Genomic DNA, 18,939 nt, shown 5'->3' on the forward strand with positions numbered 1-18,939 from the left:
ACTTTCCGTAATCACTTCACAGCCCTGAATTGTCATCACGTGCTTGCTTTATTTTCTCAAAAAACATATTGTGCTGGCACACACCTTCACCAGCACACCAGTTGGCAATAGGTAACATTGTACAGCATGCGCTGAACTGAGCGCGCCAATGGCGAGGGGAGACCACAGCCTGCCCGCAGGCTACACACTGAAAATGTCGCCTGGGCAGCATGCATATAGACTGCCACTGTCAACCGAGCTGCTCAATCTCAGCACATCGCATTGGGACTCAGTTTGCACTGCACCTGAATACACTGCATTGTGCTCTAATCTTACACAATGACAGTCATTGCCTCACACCGTAGCAGGTTGTGAGGGAACATTAGCCATTGTATATAGTTGTCATAAGGACACGGACAAGATTCAAAATTAGTACATGTTATTTGATTGTTATTAACCACAGAACTTCAGACTTGGCATCACTGAAGTTAAGTACTCAATTGGTTCCTGCAATAAAGAGTATTTTAACCACGTGTGCATTTTGTGTTGTGTGAGAGGAATCAGCCACCCACCTATCATACCATCCTCTCCTCATCCAGCCAGGAACCACAAAACATTACAAGAGGGCACAGCCACAAAATGTGGTGACAAGTCTGATCAACAAGTTTTGTTTGCTTTACCTGTATTCTAGGTTGCTGCAGGGGAGCTGTCATTAAAGTGACTATTTGCTAATTTGTTCTTGTTGTTGCATGTATTACACGAGGGGAGCTGCAGAACTAATCTAGTTCTCTTACTGGAAGCTTTTCACATTGTTTTTCTATTTCTCTTTTCATATTTTGCTGTGATTTGTTAGCATTAGATGGCTACCCCACCCCCTCCTCCTCCACCTCAGCCACAGACTGCTCTTGCTCTGGAACTCAGATTTTTCAGTTTCAGAACCAGCAAATTGCCACATTGCTGTCTACTGTACAAAAATTGGTTGCCACAAAAGCTGCGTCGCCTGCCCAACCAACCGATCTAACAAGTGCCACTAAACAACATCTCCCCATTTTGGTACTTTGATGGAAAAAAAGAGGAATGGCTTTAATATCTCGCCCAGTTCCAGGCCCACTGTCAAGTCCATTGAAATCAAGGTACTGTGAAATCTCATTATTTCCTGTTCGCTTAATTCAAAAACTCTCCCCTACGCCCTCTCCCGACGCACTCTCCTATGAAGAACTAGTAGGTGCATTACATCAGTATTATGAACAGCAGATTCAGGTCGCAGCAGCCTTAACAAAAAGCCAGCACAGACATACCGTTCAGTAGTAAACTAATTTACAACTAGGAAGCATACATTCAAGTGTAGTTGTGGCAACTTTTACAGTGACATGATGATCAGTTACAATGTCCCTGATGGCAGAATTAGAGACGATTCCCAATTTCTCAGATCCTTCGCCCCACCAAGTGTTGCAAATATTAGAACAATTTGATTCTAGCACCATAGCCACTGATGAATTTGACCAGGTCCCGATTTGTCGGGTCAAGTCACCTCTTGCCCATGACTGCCCCACTCAGTCAGCACGAGTGCACAGACAACCTAGTAAACAAGTAGCCAGGCCTGTGTATCTACTAAGTCTTGCCCTTGCTGTTTTGCTCGCCATAAGTGGCAAGACTGTCCATAGTGCAATGCAACATGTTACTCATGTGGAAAGCAAGGCCATGTCCAGGCAGTTTGCTTGCAATGGCAAAAGAATGCCAATTCTGTCCATTCTCGCAACAACAGATCTCATGCACATTCTGTGACTGCAATGTTTTCAAAATCTCGCCCAGTGCAGTGCGACACCTTTCCAACAAACTATTTGTAACACCGTAAATTGCTGGCCATCTTGTTGACTTTTAATCGGACACAGGTGTTTCTGTAACTTTGCTTAATCATGCCACTTACAAAGAGTTAGGTTGAGCACACCTGTCAAAATCTAGCATGCACCTCACTGCATAAAAGGGACAGGAAATTACAGTACTTGGACGGTGTAGTTTGCCTGCAAACTTACAAATTTCACGCTAGGACAGTGAAATTCACTGTGTTGCAATCACGAGACAGTGAAAATATTTTTGGCTTTGATTCATTTGACTTGTTTGGCCTTAGCATCCAAGAGAACATACTTTCAATGACTGCTTTTAATCCAAAAGGCAGTGTAGCTAGTTTGCTTCAGTAATTTCCTGAACTCTTTTCTGATTGACTTGGAAAAACATAATTTTGTAGCACACATTACCCTGAAAGATATGCACAGCGTAAGTTTTTTCCGGGTTCAGCCTGTTTCCATTGCTTTATGAGGCAAAGGAGCCAGTGAATTACAAGAATTGCAAGATAATGGTGTGATTGCTCCAACACAAGCTAGTCAGTGGGGAAGTCCATTGGTTTTGATGCCCAAGCCTTCTGGTCAAATTCGCATTTGTCATCTGCCCCGTGAGTCTACTGCTTTTCTTCCCCCCCCCCCCCCCCCCCCTCCCCGATTCATGGCCTCACGGGGCCATGCAGCCTATGTAGCTGCCTGCCGGTGAAGTCAAGGCACCCCAGGATGAGCCAATGGTTATCACACCCTCCCCTACATCACCACCGCTCTTTGACCTGGTGGACCTGGACCTGCCATTGTTGGTGTCGTCATCGCCCCAGGAAACATCCTCACGACTGGATGTGTATCCTGAGCAGTGTTTTCCGGAAGATGTTCCTCTGCTCTTGCAAGCCAGATGGCAGGGTACGGCTGGGAGTACACCTTCCTCCACAGCTACAGCTCCCGGCTCGTATCTATGTGCAGCTTCTTGCCTCCCCCTTTTGTCATTCACATCTGCAATACATGACAACGGTGTGGCATTTTGGAAGGGGGGGGGGGGGGGGGGGGGGATGTGCTGGTGTATGATATTCACCAGCACACCTGTCAGCAGTAGGAAACATTAACACTGTATAGCTGGCACTGAACTGAGGGCACCTATGACAAAAGAAGACCAAGACACAACCTCAGGATATGCACTGGTAACGCCCCTTGGGCAGCGTGCATATAGGCTGCTGACCTAGCTGCTCAATCTCAGTACCTCAGTGTGTCACATTGGGACTCCTCAGTATGTCACATTGGGACTCAGTTCACATTGCACATCAATATGTCACACTGTGCTCTAGTGTTCCGCAGTGATAATCGTCGCCTCACACCTTAGCAAGGTGTGAGGGAACATCAGTCATTGTATGTAGTTGTGATATAGACACAGACAAAATTCAAGAATTAGTACATTTTATTTGATTGCTCTTAACCACAGAACTTCAGACTAGACATCACTGAAGTTAAGTACTAAAGTGGTTCCTGTAATGAAATGTATTTTTTCCACATGTGCATTTTGTTTTGTAGTGAGATGAAACTGGCCACCCACCTGTCACACCACCCTCTCCGCATCCACCCAGCAAACAAAACATCACAAGAGGGCACAGCCACAACACACATAACTTCTTTAGTAAGTTATTTGCACACAAATTTAAGCCATGTCCATTGAGAAAAGGTGTAAGTAAGATTTTGTAAAGCAAGAGTTTGTACAACTGCCTTAAAACTTACAAAGTGGGTCTCCTGCTATGTAAAACAATGCAATTGGAGAGGATTTTACTACAGAAATTCTACTCATTCGCACAACATGTAAGTAAAACTAGTGTCAGTGGCTCAAACAACCCAAATCTACATCCCTGTAAATACATTATAAACATGATCGGTTCAAATGGCTCTGAGCACTATGGGACTTAACATCTGAGGTCATCAGTCCCCTAGAACTTAGAACTACTTAAACCTAACAAACCTAAGGACATAACACACATCCATGCCCGAGGCAGGATTCAAACCTGCGACCGTAGCGGTAGCACGGTCCCAGAATGAAGCGCCTAGAACCACTCGGCCACACTGGCACAAACATGATCGACAGTGCTTTGCACCATTAGGTCATTTCCTTTCTTGGCCACTCATAAATGGAGCGAGAGAATAACGGCATTCGATATGCTCCTGTTACAAACTCCAACTTCTCTTATCCTGTCTTCACAGTCTTGAAGCGAGGGGTGTGTTGGTGGCAACAGAACAGTTGAAGGATATCAATGATAAAATTCACTGATGACACAGCCATTCTCACAAGGAGAGGTCCCCAGCAGTGATATCAACCTTTTAAACAATCTACACGGTGATGTAGGTTAAGGTACAAGTAATCACACCGTGCAATCATTCACCTTGGTGGGCCCTTGTTTGCAAGCAATCGACGAGAAAAAAAATGGGTTTTGTGTCATGTTCTACAGCTTTAAAAATAGTAACAATTTACAAACTAGTTATATAGTATAATGGTTAAGGTACTGACCTCACATGCAAAACGTTTCCAGTTCAAATCTTGTCACGTACAGTCTTAGACATAAAAACTGACCACAGAGCTAAGTGTGAGTCGTTCACTTAAGGTGGCCAATAAAACTGACCGCCCCTGACAACTTTAAGTCCGGCCATCTGCACAACCTGGCAACACTGTAAGACGCAGAAATGTTGTCTACTCCCAAAATGTTGTCGGGTTGTGTGAGCCCGCGGTCTAGTGATAATTGTTGTGCATTCTAAACTTACAGTCACCTGTTCGCATCAAACTGTATTTTATTTTTATTTTTTTACCACACTTCGGTCCTCGTATGAGTCTGATTGCAGGACAGCTCGTGGCTGCATCGCGACCAGAACAGCTTACGCTCGAGCGTTTCCTCACGCTGCAGCGGCTACCGGCTACCGGCCACCAGCCAGACGCCACCCGCCACCTGAAATTCGGCGCCACCCACGTGAAAGCAGCGCGACGCTGTCGGTGTCTGTATCAACTGTCATTTTCGAATTTGAGGTTCCAGTTATCATCTTGCAGTTAAGTATTGGATTTTGCACACTTGAAAACTATGAACTACACTTAAGCATTGTAAAACTGAGTCGCAAATGGAAATAGGTGTAACATCTGCAACACAAAAGTTACTTTTGGTATAACAGAGGGGGGAATGCAGAAGAGGCAGCTAGAAAGATTTGAACTGTGTGTGGAGCAAGTGCTTTCAGGAAAAATACACCAGATTGTTCTGGCATGAATGATTTTCCACATTAAGGAAATCTTGACTACTGATATATGTGATGGATTACCAGACATTTGCATTCAACAGGCAAAGTGCAGAAGTCTGGTATAGGAGTACTGCATGCTCTAAATCAAAACAACAAAAATCAGTGGAGTGACTATTATTGAATGTCATCAGGTCGCTCATTGAGCATTCCTATGCAGTACTGTTACTGGTGACGTGTTATGATGCCTTTATCGTTAACTTCTTAAGAAGAAATGAAAGGCTGAGCCCCACCAAAAGACGTAAACTCGAGCAAAGAGTAGTGTGAACATAAGATTTTATATCTTATAGCTCCAAAAGTGTGGTTTGGGCTACGAATTCCATCCTAAGGGGTGTGTGCATCACAGCTGGAATTTGTTGCCAACAGTTGACATTTTTCGGTCGCAGTGTAAGAAAATCGAGCAACAAAACTACATCACCTGGTGCTACTGCATGATAACGCACTCTATTGATTTGAGAAACAAAACTATCCAGGAGATTGATAGGAAAGTCGTCTCTCAGGTACTTGTACTGATAGGGAAGTCCTCTCTCAAGCACTTGTCTCTCTCGTCATATACTTGTAAAATTTTACCTTTCCCGCTCTTGATCGATCAACCGTCAAGGCAATTCATTTCTGGATGAAAATACCCTTAAAACTACACTGGTTTACTGACATCGTTAGAACCAGTAGGTTTCTACGGGCGTAGAATTTGTAAACTACTTTAGCATTGTCAGATTGTTTTAGATATCGTGAAAGAAAATTCTGCTGCTGATTAATTTCTCCTTTATGATTACTGTTGTGTTCAGTAAACTAATGAAAAACGTAATTAAAATATTCACTATACTAATACAAATTAAATTCAGCTTACTACAGAAACATCACGACGGCAGTCTATCTTAATAAAGCAATGAGTATCTGTAAGACGATTGAGCCTATTTTAAAACGAATTAGTAGGATATTACCGACTTTTGACTTCGAAAAGATCTGTATTTACTTCATTTCCTGTGTCATTCACAAGTATTATGAAAATGTGGCAGTTCATAGATAAAATTACATATTCACAACAACAACAAATATGTCAGCAGAAAACAAAAGTGGCATTATGAATTTCGCAGTACAGTAAGGTTTTCGCTCTGACACTTAAGGGTTACTGAAAGCAGCAAGACGAATTTTTCTCGAGCGTTGTCTTAAGATTCCCTCATTGAGTTTTTATCTGCCTGCTTGTAGCTCTGCTACAAAAGAATTAAAAATCTGGTTTTCAATGAGTCTCGAAAGGCAAACGAAAGCAGTTTGCACCTGGTAGCCAAGCATGTTACCTGGCTGTTTTTTTTTTTTTTTCATAAAGTGGGTAGACATCCTTTTGAGGTTAAATTGTTGGCAAATGTCAGTCAGTCATGTGCCATTGGTGTAAGTGTTTCGATGTGTTGAACTTGTACCAATGGTTTTTCTATAGGTTTTTCCTGTCCCAAATAGAGAGTTCAAGTTTCCCATTAGTATTTTCACGTCATCTTGGTGACTTTTGCTCATAGTTTTTTTGAATGTGTTCCAGAATTTTTCATCATTTTCGGTGTTTTTATTATTTTCGATGTTGGTGGGGGCATGTGCATTGATGACCATATATTTTTTACTGGGGCTCTGAATGAGCATAGTCGATTGTTGATGGGTGCGATTTCTTTGACAGAGTTGATGATAGATCTGTGTTCGAGAAATGCCATGTCGAAGATTGTTGCGCGTTTCGCCACCTTTTGTTGTATTTTGCTCTTGAGGATGCAGTGGTTTCCGTAATGCAAGGTTTCATTGTCAGTTAGTCGTGGTTCTTGAAGAGCAAGGATGAGAATTTTTTGTCGGGTGATTTCTTATGTGAGATTATTTAGTTTTCGTGTTTGGATTAAAGTATCGATGTTTAGTTTTCAAATGCATGTTTTCTGCTTGTAAAGAAATTTACCAGAGATCTACGATATCCTCTGCCGTGCTAGCGTGGACTCCCCGAATCCAAAATCCACCTGCCGCCTGTCGACGGGCGGATTGTGTACCACCTGGGGTAAAATTGACTTGCTTCCACAGTTCATGTTTGCTTGTGCTTCATTGGTTTGGACAGGACCGGACAGGACCAGAGGGTGTTGAAGCCTTTGGAAGCAAATATTTTCAGCCGAGCTCATTGAGCTAACAGATGGTACCAGAGTAGCGGTGATTTTCACTATGACGTGTCTGGATTTTGGGTTCAACGGATTGAGTAACCATTCAGGATTGTGATAGTATTTGGTTCACCCCAAGTATTTGATTTCCTCGGTACCATCCATATGGGGTAGGCTTTCCCCTACACGCCACACGGGATCATCATCATCATCATCATCATCATTATCATCATCATCATCATCATGTCATCATCATCATGTCATCAGCAAATCCGATATGGTGTATCTTTCCACCACTGAAATAGATGTGTATTGTTCGATTCAGTATTTCCATCACATAAATATGGGTTACAATTACGTTACATTGTTGCTAGGGGACATATTTCTCACTTTTTCTTAGACAGTTGCTACCTGTTACTCCATCAAAGGAATTAATGTGCGCAGCATTGTTGCAATACAGACGTTCAAATTATCCGATTTCTGTAATTTCATTTCGATATCAGATCATTCTAATTGATTCAGCCAGTCAGTCTTAATGTGGATACCAGACTACGGCTCTCATCATATGATAGACTGGGTAAACAACATTCTTAATCGGACTGTTGAATCTAGATCACTTAACTATGACAGGGCTTGAATTCTTAAACACTATGGGAAAATAATAATGCAATGTGCTTATTACAAATACATTATTTAAATATAAATATATGAAGTAACGAGATAACAGTTTATTTACAGGAGCAGAGCCCCATCCATCATAGCAGAGCAGTGCAAGATTGGTTTCTGGGCCAAGAGAGGATAAAGCTGTTACCGTTTGTTCCACGATCACCGAACATCAACCAGATAGAGAATATGTGGGCGAAGGTAACAAGGTCATTGCCATGTGGACCTACAAATGCAAGCGACCTTTGGACGGATATAGAAAACATATAGTGGGAAGCAAACCCATCATGCTACACTATCGACACTTTAATGAAATCAATGCCCCTACGCCTTCGAGAAATCTTACGTAATGATGGTGGGTGGGTTGGTTACTAAAAGTATACTCCTCCACAAAACCCATGTGGACAATTATCTGATAATCGGTCAAGCTTTGCTTTGTCGCAGCTCTTTAGCATAAGCTGGCCGCAGTGGTCATGCGGTTCTAGGCGCTTCAGTCCGGAACCGCGGGACTGCTACGGTCGCAGGTTCGAATCCTGCCTCGGGCATGGATGTGTGTGATGTCCTTAGGTTAGTTAGGTTTAAGTAGTTCTAAGTCCTAGGGGACTGATGACCTCAGAAGTTAAGTCCCATAGTGCTCAGAGCCATTTATTTTCTTTAGCATACAAGTCCATTTACTTTCAGTCTCCTCCTTACAATTCTTGCAATGCAAAGTATTGAAAAATCTCACCCAATCGACTCCAACTGAGGAATTGATTGGTGCATGTGTTGTTCAACACACAGTATTCGTCACCCTCACTGGAATCAATGACTGACTGTGTGTGTGTGTGTGTGTGTGTGTGTGTGTGTGTGTGTGTGTATAGGAACCTCCTCACAAAGGAATGTGAGGTGATATCAAAATTTATCCAACATACAAAAATTAACTGCAGGGCTTTCTTGTACGCAGTAGTAGCACACATGGAAATATTATGTCTTGGGAACATATATTTCATTTCCTCTTCTCGTATCAACACCCTTGTTTTAGTATGAAGTGAGAAAATAAACACGAAAAACTTAAGTTCCTGAGAAGCATATAAGTCATTTCCTCTTCTCATATCATAACTTTTGTTTTAGTATGAGGGAAAAAAATAAACAGTTTAGGGTTCTGAAGCATAACATGACACCAGATTCTTATCGTAGGCGTTATCGGAAGCGTAAAAAGCAGGGGCTTGTCCATTCTTTTGTCCAACAGTCTGTTTCCTTTCATGCGTTACTCCCGCTCGGAGATTCTTATTTAAGGACTTGTGGGCATCAAGTTATTCAGCAGAATAAGCCTTATGTTATTGTGCTAATTACGGTATGGAAAAAATGCAACGAAGACGAGTTCCCCTAGAGCAGTGAGGATATTTGCACATGTCTGTATTCAGTAATAACTGCCAGCTGCCACAACACTTCACAGAATCCATGCAGCAGGCAACACAACTGCGTGAGTCTTCATTCAGTAAGATGTCAGGAGATGGACAGAAACGTCAAATTAACATCGCTTTCCAAGTCGTATCCAATCCAGAATGAGGTGTTATTAATGTAGTTGAGCATTCTAGCAATTACACTTTAATAATTCCCATATGAGTATTCCGATAGCCAAAAGAACCCGTTAATGTGAAACCATCTGGAACTGCATTAATATCAAACTGCAAGAACTTTAGACAATATGTGGACTCTTCTCTTTGCTGGGTGACCTATTTCTGTAATTTAGGATTCTCTCCGTCCTAGGCGCAATGCAAATGGAACTTCACATTCATGAGGCGCTTTCCGCTATTCTTGACAAACATCAGCAATTTGTAATCACTGTGAGTTACAACTGTGTGATGATAATGGTACAGGTTGTCAGTAGTTGTGGTGGTGTTGTTGTCAAACTGCTTACAGTAACGTTAATAGTGGCACACATAATTTAGCGCTGACTACCTACTTAAGTAAAGATAGTGTTGCGCCGGCGTCGCTTATCTTTATTTGGCATCAGCTTGAGTAATCCAATTTAACGAACATAGTACTCCATTCGCAAGCTGCTAATGATACAGTATGACTACAGAGATCATCGTGCAGGAATTACATTAATTCTGCAGTGAATTGCTTAACAAATATTACTCCCAGCTATGCAGCTGGAATGACTCATTACACAGGTACTCTAGGTTGCACTTGGTAAAGTAATCAGTTCGCTGCAATCCTGCTTCTATTGTTCATAAATACTTGTATACTGACCATTCATTATTTGACTGAATATGCACTACAATCTGATTTGCATATATGTGACATGGGTTAGCGTCGTCACAAAGCAATGGCTAAGGGCTGTATGAGGTTGAATTCCTGTTACATTGATGGCAAGACGAATGTTCACAAATCACCTCTATTGCCTCAAAAAACAATTGCATCTTAAATATTGAAGGACCGATGTCCACACTGTCACAGCGCGCTGAAATACAGCAACGACGGCAGATGAAAATTTGTGACCAACTGGGCTTCGAACCCAGACCTCCTGCTTATTAGACAGACGTCCTGACCACTGCACTTTTTTTTTGTTAACTTTGAGAATTTCAACACCAGGTAGGCAGAGGCAAAGAGGGCAGGGGTCGAAGACCCGAGGCCTGGCCACAACACCTCCCCCATGCCTGTCACTGAGTAGCTGCATTATTCCCATGTATTCCATGTTTGTTCCCATATATGCCTTAAATTGTAGAACAAAATTGAAGTAGTAATTAAAGTAAAATAAATTACAGATTGCTGCCTCCAGTGGCATGCATTCCTTGTAGAACATAACTTATTACAGTGAAAAGGGTGACGGAAAAATTTGATTTTCCATAATCCTTCCGCTGTGGATATGGTTTCGTTTACAATGTCGTACCATACGTCACTGACTCTAGTTGGTAGAATTTTACTGTTGATAGTTTTACAGATGATCATCCAGTTTTTAGTAGGATAATTTACCGGAGTTGGGTTGTGAAGAGGTAATGGTGATGGTAATATAACCATAGACGGTTCTAGTGTTGGTTTGTGCTGGTGGACGTCTTATACAGCTCCAATCGCCATAGTACTTTCAGACGTAATCTAGGCTGGTATCTATATGTGCTACGTTAACAGGAGCGTTCCTGTCCCCAGAAGTTTCGTGATGCCTGTCTTAGTGGCATGTATAAGTTTAAAAGCACGTCTTTAATTCCAAGTCCTCCGTTCTGCCTCTGCAAAGTCACCGTGTGGAAGGATACTTTGAAGATATTTTGTTTCCACACATACCAAGACAATACAGCTAGTATTTTATGTGCGGTGACCTTTGGTATCAGTAAGACTGCTGTGACATGATATATTTTGCTAAGTATGTATAAACTGAACTTTCTGCAATCGGTCTAACGATCGCGTGTCGTGGTCCTTCAACAAGGTTCCGATGATATTAAGTTTCCGCTCCCAATTGTTCACTTGGGATTCGCCCTTAACCACAATCCGAGTTGGAGTCTCTCTTCAGTTACATCTAGCCAGTGCACACCTATTGCACTATTGTAAGAACCGAGATGCAGTATTTTGGATTTAAAATTTTGCAAATTTGCATTAAGATCTTATGGGACCAAGCTGCTTAGGTCATCGGTCCCTAAGTTTACACACTACTTAATCTAACTTAAACTAACTTACGCTACAGACAACACACACCCATGCCGGAGGGAGGACTTGAACCTCCGACGATGGGCACTGTCGGGACACAGCAGCCAACCACTCTGTAACACCTATTTACACATGCTCCTCGTCAGACGCGAATTCCCATCTTTGCCGCATATCACATGCGCGGTACCTCCACCCCCTCCCCCCTCGTCTGTCATTATTATTCCACTCGCTCACGACCAGACTGTATTCCGGCGAGGGTTCCAATGATGACGTGCGTCTAGCACTGAAAACTTTTGATGACCCATCGAGACCCGAATAATTATACTGGATGGTTCAGAAATAATAGTAAATATTGTAGGAGGTAGCAGTATAGACAAATTGCAGAAAAAAAATACCATATAACGTATGTCCAATTTTTATGGTGTACATATAGCTGGGTTCAACGCATTTTCGTTTCGTATGTTGGTCCTTACAGGACCCAGTTGTCTACACTTCCTTGAAAATGAGCTTCCAGCGTTATTGGAAGAGGTTCATTTGGCTACAAGAATGTGTGTGTTCCTCCAGCATTCTAGTCCTCAGGTGACACATCATCCAAACCTAACATTTTCCTGAAGATGGATCAGTAGATATGGGCACTTTTCTTGGCCTTCAAGGTCCCCAGACCTTATCTCTTTGGATTTTTGCCTGCGGGGATGGTTAAAGGCGAAGTCTACAAAGAAAAAGGAAACCCAAGAGCCGATTTGATCGTTCAGATTATGAATAACGCAGCCCTCATAAAAGAACATAAAGACGACCTCAGAAGAGCTACACATGGTGTTATCAAGAGAAGTGAAATGTGCGTTGAAGTTGGTGGGGGAATTTTTGAAAATCAACTTTGAACATCCTCATTCGCCTTTGCTTTGAGTTTGTTAGGGTTACGTACTAACAGCTGTATCTCTGTACTCAATAAAAGGTGGATGCATCTATATGGAATTTTTATATACAATTTGTCTGTACTACCACCTGCTAAAACATGTACCATTCCTCCTGAAACACCCTGAATATGGATATATGTGTGGTGTCTGTTCTTTCGGACATGTCCGAAAGAAAACACTATGAATCCGGGCTTGAACCTGGTCGGGTGCAAATTTTTGTCTGACGCCGTTGTTCTATTTTAACACCAATGACAGCCTGAACATCTGTCCTTCGATATTTAATTGATTAACAAGGCTGTCTATTTCGATTCGTAGTGTCTGTTCTTTCGGAAATGTCAGAAAGAAACCTGCTTCTTTCTGCCCCAGCCTATGCTACAGCAATGATTGATTGCTCACATTCTTGATACCTCACTGGACGTTCTACTGCAACTGTAGCCAAACATTCAAATCCCGTTGGAAAAGTACGTTTCAAGTCAGATGGTTTTGGTCCTCCCCTACTCTCATTGAAAACAATCACAACGAAATTAAGTATAGGAATCCCATGACCCCTTGAGTTCATATGGCGGTGCTGTGCAGATGGAATTTGTCAGATTCCACTAATTATGACTGCATTATTAATTCTTGGTTTGCAGGCGCTTTTCTGCCGCTTATTGTAACTGTTTTCTGAATGTTACAGCTGGAAGAATAGAAACATCAAATTTTCACCACATGGAATGTTCAAATTCCCCTTAAGTCTTCACGTTTCGGGCAAAGGCAGAATATCCGTCAGAAAAGCTGACAACAATAAGCCAGGCCATGCCTGTCTTCTGGAGGATGTGCCAATGACAGTGATCTCAATAACAATACTGTACAGCAAAGATACATTGCCAACTCAAGCACTGGAGAAGCTCCAAAATTGTGAATCGTGTCTGGTGAATACACTTTCAAGGTTTCGGTCCGATTAAGACAGGAAAACACAAATAACTGTTGCAGTTATTAATTTATGACATTTAGTTTGCATTCAGTGCATCTATGTATTACAAGTAACTGCACTCTAGCCCCTAAACCTAGTTACAGAAATGCGAATAAGACTCACTGAAATATAATGAGGATCTTGTGGCCCTTGCCACCAGCAACTTTGAGACGCAGCTATAATCACTTACGAGTTCACTCACAGAACACATCAGCTGGTATCCTTCCTGGCAGTATAACTGAAACTTGGGAACAGCGCAGAATGTGTTTGGCAACTCTGTGACCGACAAGTTACTTCCTTGATGGCACACAACTATCCTGCTAAATTCACTTGGTATTATCGTGTCATTTCAATTGAATACTGTAGGTGAATTTCTCTTGAGATGTGGGATAAAGATATCAGTTAATGCTTCCGAGTCAGGTGCACGCTGCTGTTGTTCGCCCTTCGAGACTCGCTGATAGCTATGTTTTTTATTATTTTGTAACAGAGCTACAAGCAGGCAGATATAAACTCAATAAGGGAATCTTAAGACAACGCTCGAGCAAAATTCATCTTGCTACTTTTAGTAACCCTTAGTGTCAAAGTGAAAACCTTACTGTACTGCGAAATTCATAATGCCACTTTTGTTTTCTGCCGACATATTTGTTGTTGTTGTGAATATGTAATTTTATCTATGAACTGCCACATTTTCATAATACTTACGAATGACACAGGAAATGAAGTAAATACAAATCTTTTCGAAGTCAAAAGTCGGTAATATCCTACTAATTCGTTTTAAAATAGGCTCAATCGTCTTACAGATACTCATTGCTTTATTAAGATAGACTGCCGTCGTGATGTTTCTGTAGTAAGCTGAATTTAATTTGTATTAGTATAGTGAATATTTTAATTGCGTTTTTCATTAGTTTACTGAACGCAACAGTAATCATCAAAGAGAAATTAATCAGCAGCAGAAATTTCTTTCACGATATCTAAAACAATCTGACAATGCTGAAGTAGTTTACAAATTCTATGCCCGTAGAAACCTAATGGTTCTTGGTTGGTTGTTTTGGGGAAGGAGACCAGACAGCGTGGTTATCGGTCTCATCGGATTAGGGAAGGATGGCGAAGGAAGTCGGCCGTGCCCTTTCAGATGAACCATCCCGGCATTTGCCTGGAGTGATTTAGGGAAGTCACGGAAAACCTAAATCAGGATGGCCGGACGCGGGATTGAACCGTCGTCGTCCTAATGGTTCTAACGATGTCATTAAACCAGTGTAGTTTTAAGGGTATTTTCATCCAGAAATGAATTGCCTTGACGGTTGATCGATCAAGAGCGGAAAAGGTAAAATTTTACAAGTATATGACGAGAGAGACAAGTGCTTGAGAGAGGACTTCCCTATCAGTACAAGTGCCTGAGAGATGACTATCCTATCAATCTCCTGGATAGTTTTGTTTCTCAAAACAATAGAGTACGTTATCATGCAGTAGCACAGGTGATGTAGTTTTGTTGCTCGATTTTCTTACACTGCGACTGAAAAATGTCAACTGTTGGCAACAAATTCCAGCTGTGATGCACACACCCCTTAGGATGGAATTCGTAGCCCAAACCACACTTTTGGAGCTATAAGATGTAAAATCTTATGTTCACACTACTCTTTGCTCGAGTTTACGTCTTTTGGTGGGGCTCAGCCTTACATTTCTTCTTAAGAAGTTAACGATAAAGGCATCGTAACACGTCACCAGTAACAGTACTGCATAGGAATGCTCAATGAGCGACCTGATGACATTCAATAATAGTCACTCCACTGATTTTTGTTGCTTTGAATTAGAGCATGCAGTACTCCTACACCAGATTTCTGAACTTTGCCTGCTGAATGCAAATGTCACATGATGGTTAAATGGTAATCTATCACATATATCAGTAGTCGAGACTTCCTCAGGGTGTATACGTAGACAAGGAAAAAAAAATCCTGGATTTTTCCTGGACTTCCCGGTTAAAAATACACTTTCTCCCAGGTAACAGTATATTTTCCCTTATCAATCATTTGAATGGTTATGGTTTTATACACGGGCGTACATTTTCCCGGCACTTTACAAAACAAAACTCAGGGAAGAAGACACGTTTTGGAAATATCTTTGATGTGGAGCAACATATACGCTGCGTATTTTCGTATTACGGTAGTACACTCTGGAATTCCACCAAACACCGCACGTTACTTTCCGAATCATTGAAATCGAGATTTCGATGCACTTATGTAAGCCATTCGTAGCTCATGTCACGTGATCTCGCCAGCCGATGACAGCGGATATTCAGAGCATAGGATATGTGATGAAGTCAGCCAACAGCAACATCGCTTGTTAAGTAGCACGAACACACAAACAGGAAAAGTTAATAATTTAAATTAATATGCATAGTGTTGCTACAAGAAAAGAAAAGCTTTCACATATAATATTGGTCCTAAGCTGCAAGAGAAGCTAAGCTTTCACATATACTGTTGATCTTTTTTGCACATATTACACTTTAAGATATATCACACAAATGTGCCAGTAAAATTTTTAATAATGTCATAAATTTCTGATCTTCAGGGTTTGAAATTCTTCTAAATGGCGCATCATCAAAGAGTTGATTTTTAAACGAGAGTCAAACGCTCTGTGATTTAATAAATTCATGGTACATTCTTGCACATAGTCCAACTTATGTAAAAGGATATTTACATTGAAAGTAACGCTTTTCAAACCACTATTCGCAATATTTTCCCACGACCTGTCAGAAATAGGTTCGTTTCAGCAGTTGCCAGAGACCGCAAATACCAGGCGACACCGCGCTTCGGTAGATATCATGACGTAGGAAGCCCGTATGTATTGAATGTGTAAAATATTAAAAGATCATACATTATTTCATAAAAGAAACAAGACATCAGAGGATACTCCAAGAGCATCTGAATTTCATGAACCATACTAAAATGTGCACATTTAAAGTGCATACTAAAAGTGCACATTTGTAAGTCCAGATTCCTAATGAAGTAGACCTCAACCTGATAATAAGCTTTTCAGTGTGGTTTTCGGGATGTAAATTTTCTTGGAGCACCAGTACTGTATTATATCATGTTTGGTTCTTTATTATGGCATAATGCCATACGTGCTAGAAAATTGAAACTGGCACTTGAAATGCAGTGAACAGTTGAAACTAGTCAATACTGCGGAATTAAACATTTCTTTTCAAATACTGTTCCGCAAGGTGATTAATGCTTGACTGTCAGAAAGGCGGAAATAAAATAAAATCTGGAACTAATGACATCATTTAGCCTTCCGTAATTATGTGAAAGTGTTAATTCACATGTAGTTCCAGGCCACAGATATCCGTTTTGTTTTCATTTGACGTGAGAGTAAACAAAGGGGAAAAAGCAAAAACACTAACGTAAACACGGGTCACGTGGAGACTACCCACTATAACTCAGACTGCTCTGTGCGTCACCCACGGATCTACGACATTTGCGAACCGGATCAATACTAAAAAAAAAAAATATGTTCATCTTGTAGCGCACATCTTTCTGAAAAGTATGAAACATAAAACATATGTATTCGAGGAAATGTAATCATTATTTGGTCATTTGCAACAAATGACTAGAAAAGATTACATTTAAACCAATTAACTGAATAAAAGTAATGATCAAAGTCATTTTGATGTTGTTGTTGTGGTCTTCAGTCCTGAGACTGGTTTGATGCAGCTCTCCATGCTACTCTATCCTGTGCAAGCTTCTTCATCTCCCAGTACTAACTGCAACCTACATCCTTCTGAATCTGCTTAGTGTATTCATCTCTTGGTCTCCCTCTACAATTTTTACCCTCCACGCTGCCCTCCAATGTTAAATTTGTGATCCCTTGATGCCTCAGAACATGTCCTACAAACCAGTCCCTTATTTTTGTCAAGTTGTGCCACAATTCTATTCAAATCTTCTTCATTAGTTATGTGACCTACCCATCTAATCTTCAGCATTCTTCTGTAGCACCACATTTCGAAAGCTTCTATTGTCTTCTTGTCTAAACTATTTATCGTCCATGTTTCACTTCCATACATGACTACAACTCCATACAAATACTTTCAGAAATGACTTCCTGACACTTAAATCTACACTCAATGTTAACAAATTCCTCTTCTTCAGAAACGCTTTCCTTGCCATTGCCAGTATACATTTTATATCCTCTCTACTTCGACCATCATCAGTTATCTTGCTCCCCAAATAGTGTATCATATCCTAATCTAATTCCCTCAGCATCACTCGGCTTAATTAGACTACATTCCATTATCCTTGTTTTGCTTTTGTTGATGTTCATCTTATATCGTCCTTTCAACAACCTATCCATTCCGTTCAACTGCTCTTCCAAGCCCATTGCTGTCTCTGACAGAATTACGATGTCATCGGCAAATATCAAAGTTTTTATTTCTTCTCCATGGATTTTAATACCTACTCCGAATTTTTCTTTTCTTTCCTTCACTGCCTGCTCAATATACCGATTGAATAACATCGGGGAGAGACTACAACCCTGTCTCACTCCCTTCCCAACCGCTGCTTTCCTTTCATGCCCCTCGACTCTTATAACTGCCATCTGGTTTCTGTGCAAATTGTAAATAGCCTTTTGCTCCCTGTATTTTACCCCTGACACCTTCAGAATTTGAAAGAGTATTCCAGTCAACATTGTCAAAAGCTTTCTCTATGTCTACAAATGCTAGAAACGTAGGTTTGCCCTTTCTTAATCTAGCTTCTAAGATACGTCGTAGGGTCAGTATTGCCTCACGTGTTCCAACATTTCTACGGAATCCAAACTGATCTTCCCCGAGGTCGGCTTCTACTAGTTTTTCCATTCGTCTGTAAAGAATTCGTGTTAGTATTTTGCAGCTGTGACTTATTAAACTGTTAGTTCGGTAATTTTCACATCTGTCAATACCTGCTTTCTTTGGGATGGGAATTATTATATTCTTCTTGAAGTCTGAGGGTATTTCGCCTGTTTCATACATCTTGCTCACCAGATGGTAGAGTTTTGTCAGGACTGGCTCTCCCAAGGCCGTCAGTAGTTCCAATGGAATGTTGTCTACTCCGGGGGCCTTGTTTCGACTCAGGTCTTTCAGTGCTCTGTAAACCTCTTCACACAGTATCATATCTCCCATTTCATCTTCATCTACATCCTCTTCCATTTCCACAATATTGTCCTCAAGTCCATCGCCCTTGTATAGACCCTCTATATACTCCTTCCACCTTTCTGCTTTCCCTTCTTTGCTAAGAACTGGGTTTCCATCTGAGCTCTTGATATTCATACAAGTGGTTCTCTTTTCTCCAAAGGCCTCTTTAATTTTCCTGTAGGCAGTATCTATCTTGCCCCTAGTGAGATAAGCCTCTACATTCTTACATTTGTCCTCTAGCCATCCCCGCTTAGCCATTTTGCACTTCCTGTCGATCTCATTTTTGAGACGTTTGTATTCCTTTTTGCCTGCTTCATTTACTGCATTTTTAAATTTTCTCCTTTCATCAATTAAATTCAATATTTCTTCTGTTACCCAAGGGTTTCTACTAGCCCTTGTCTTTTTA

The 18,939-nt window shown here is 41.2% G+C and overlaps 1 protein-coding gene across 8 annotated transcripts in view; it reads right to left on the minus strand.

Annotated features, from left to right (window-relative positions):
* The window catches only part of LOC126475502 (uncharacterized protein DDB_G0283697-like), a 222,904-nt gene that overhangs the window by 194,613 nt on the left and 9,352 nt on the right, over nucleotides 1-18,939 (minus strand). The gene's annotated exons all lie outside the window — the stretch shown is intronic.

The sequence above is a fragment of the Schistocerca serialis genome, chromosome 1, assembly GCF_023864345.2.
Source record: "Schistocerca serialis cubense isolate TAMUIC-IGC-003099 chromosome 1, iqSchSeri2.2, whole genome shotgun sequence".
In the NCBI taxonomy this organism is placed as follows: Eukaryota; Metazoa; Arthropoda; class Insecta; order Orthoptera; family Acrididae; genus Schistocerca; species Schistocerca serialis.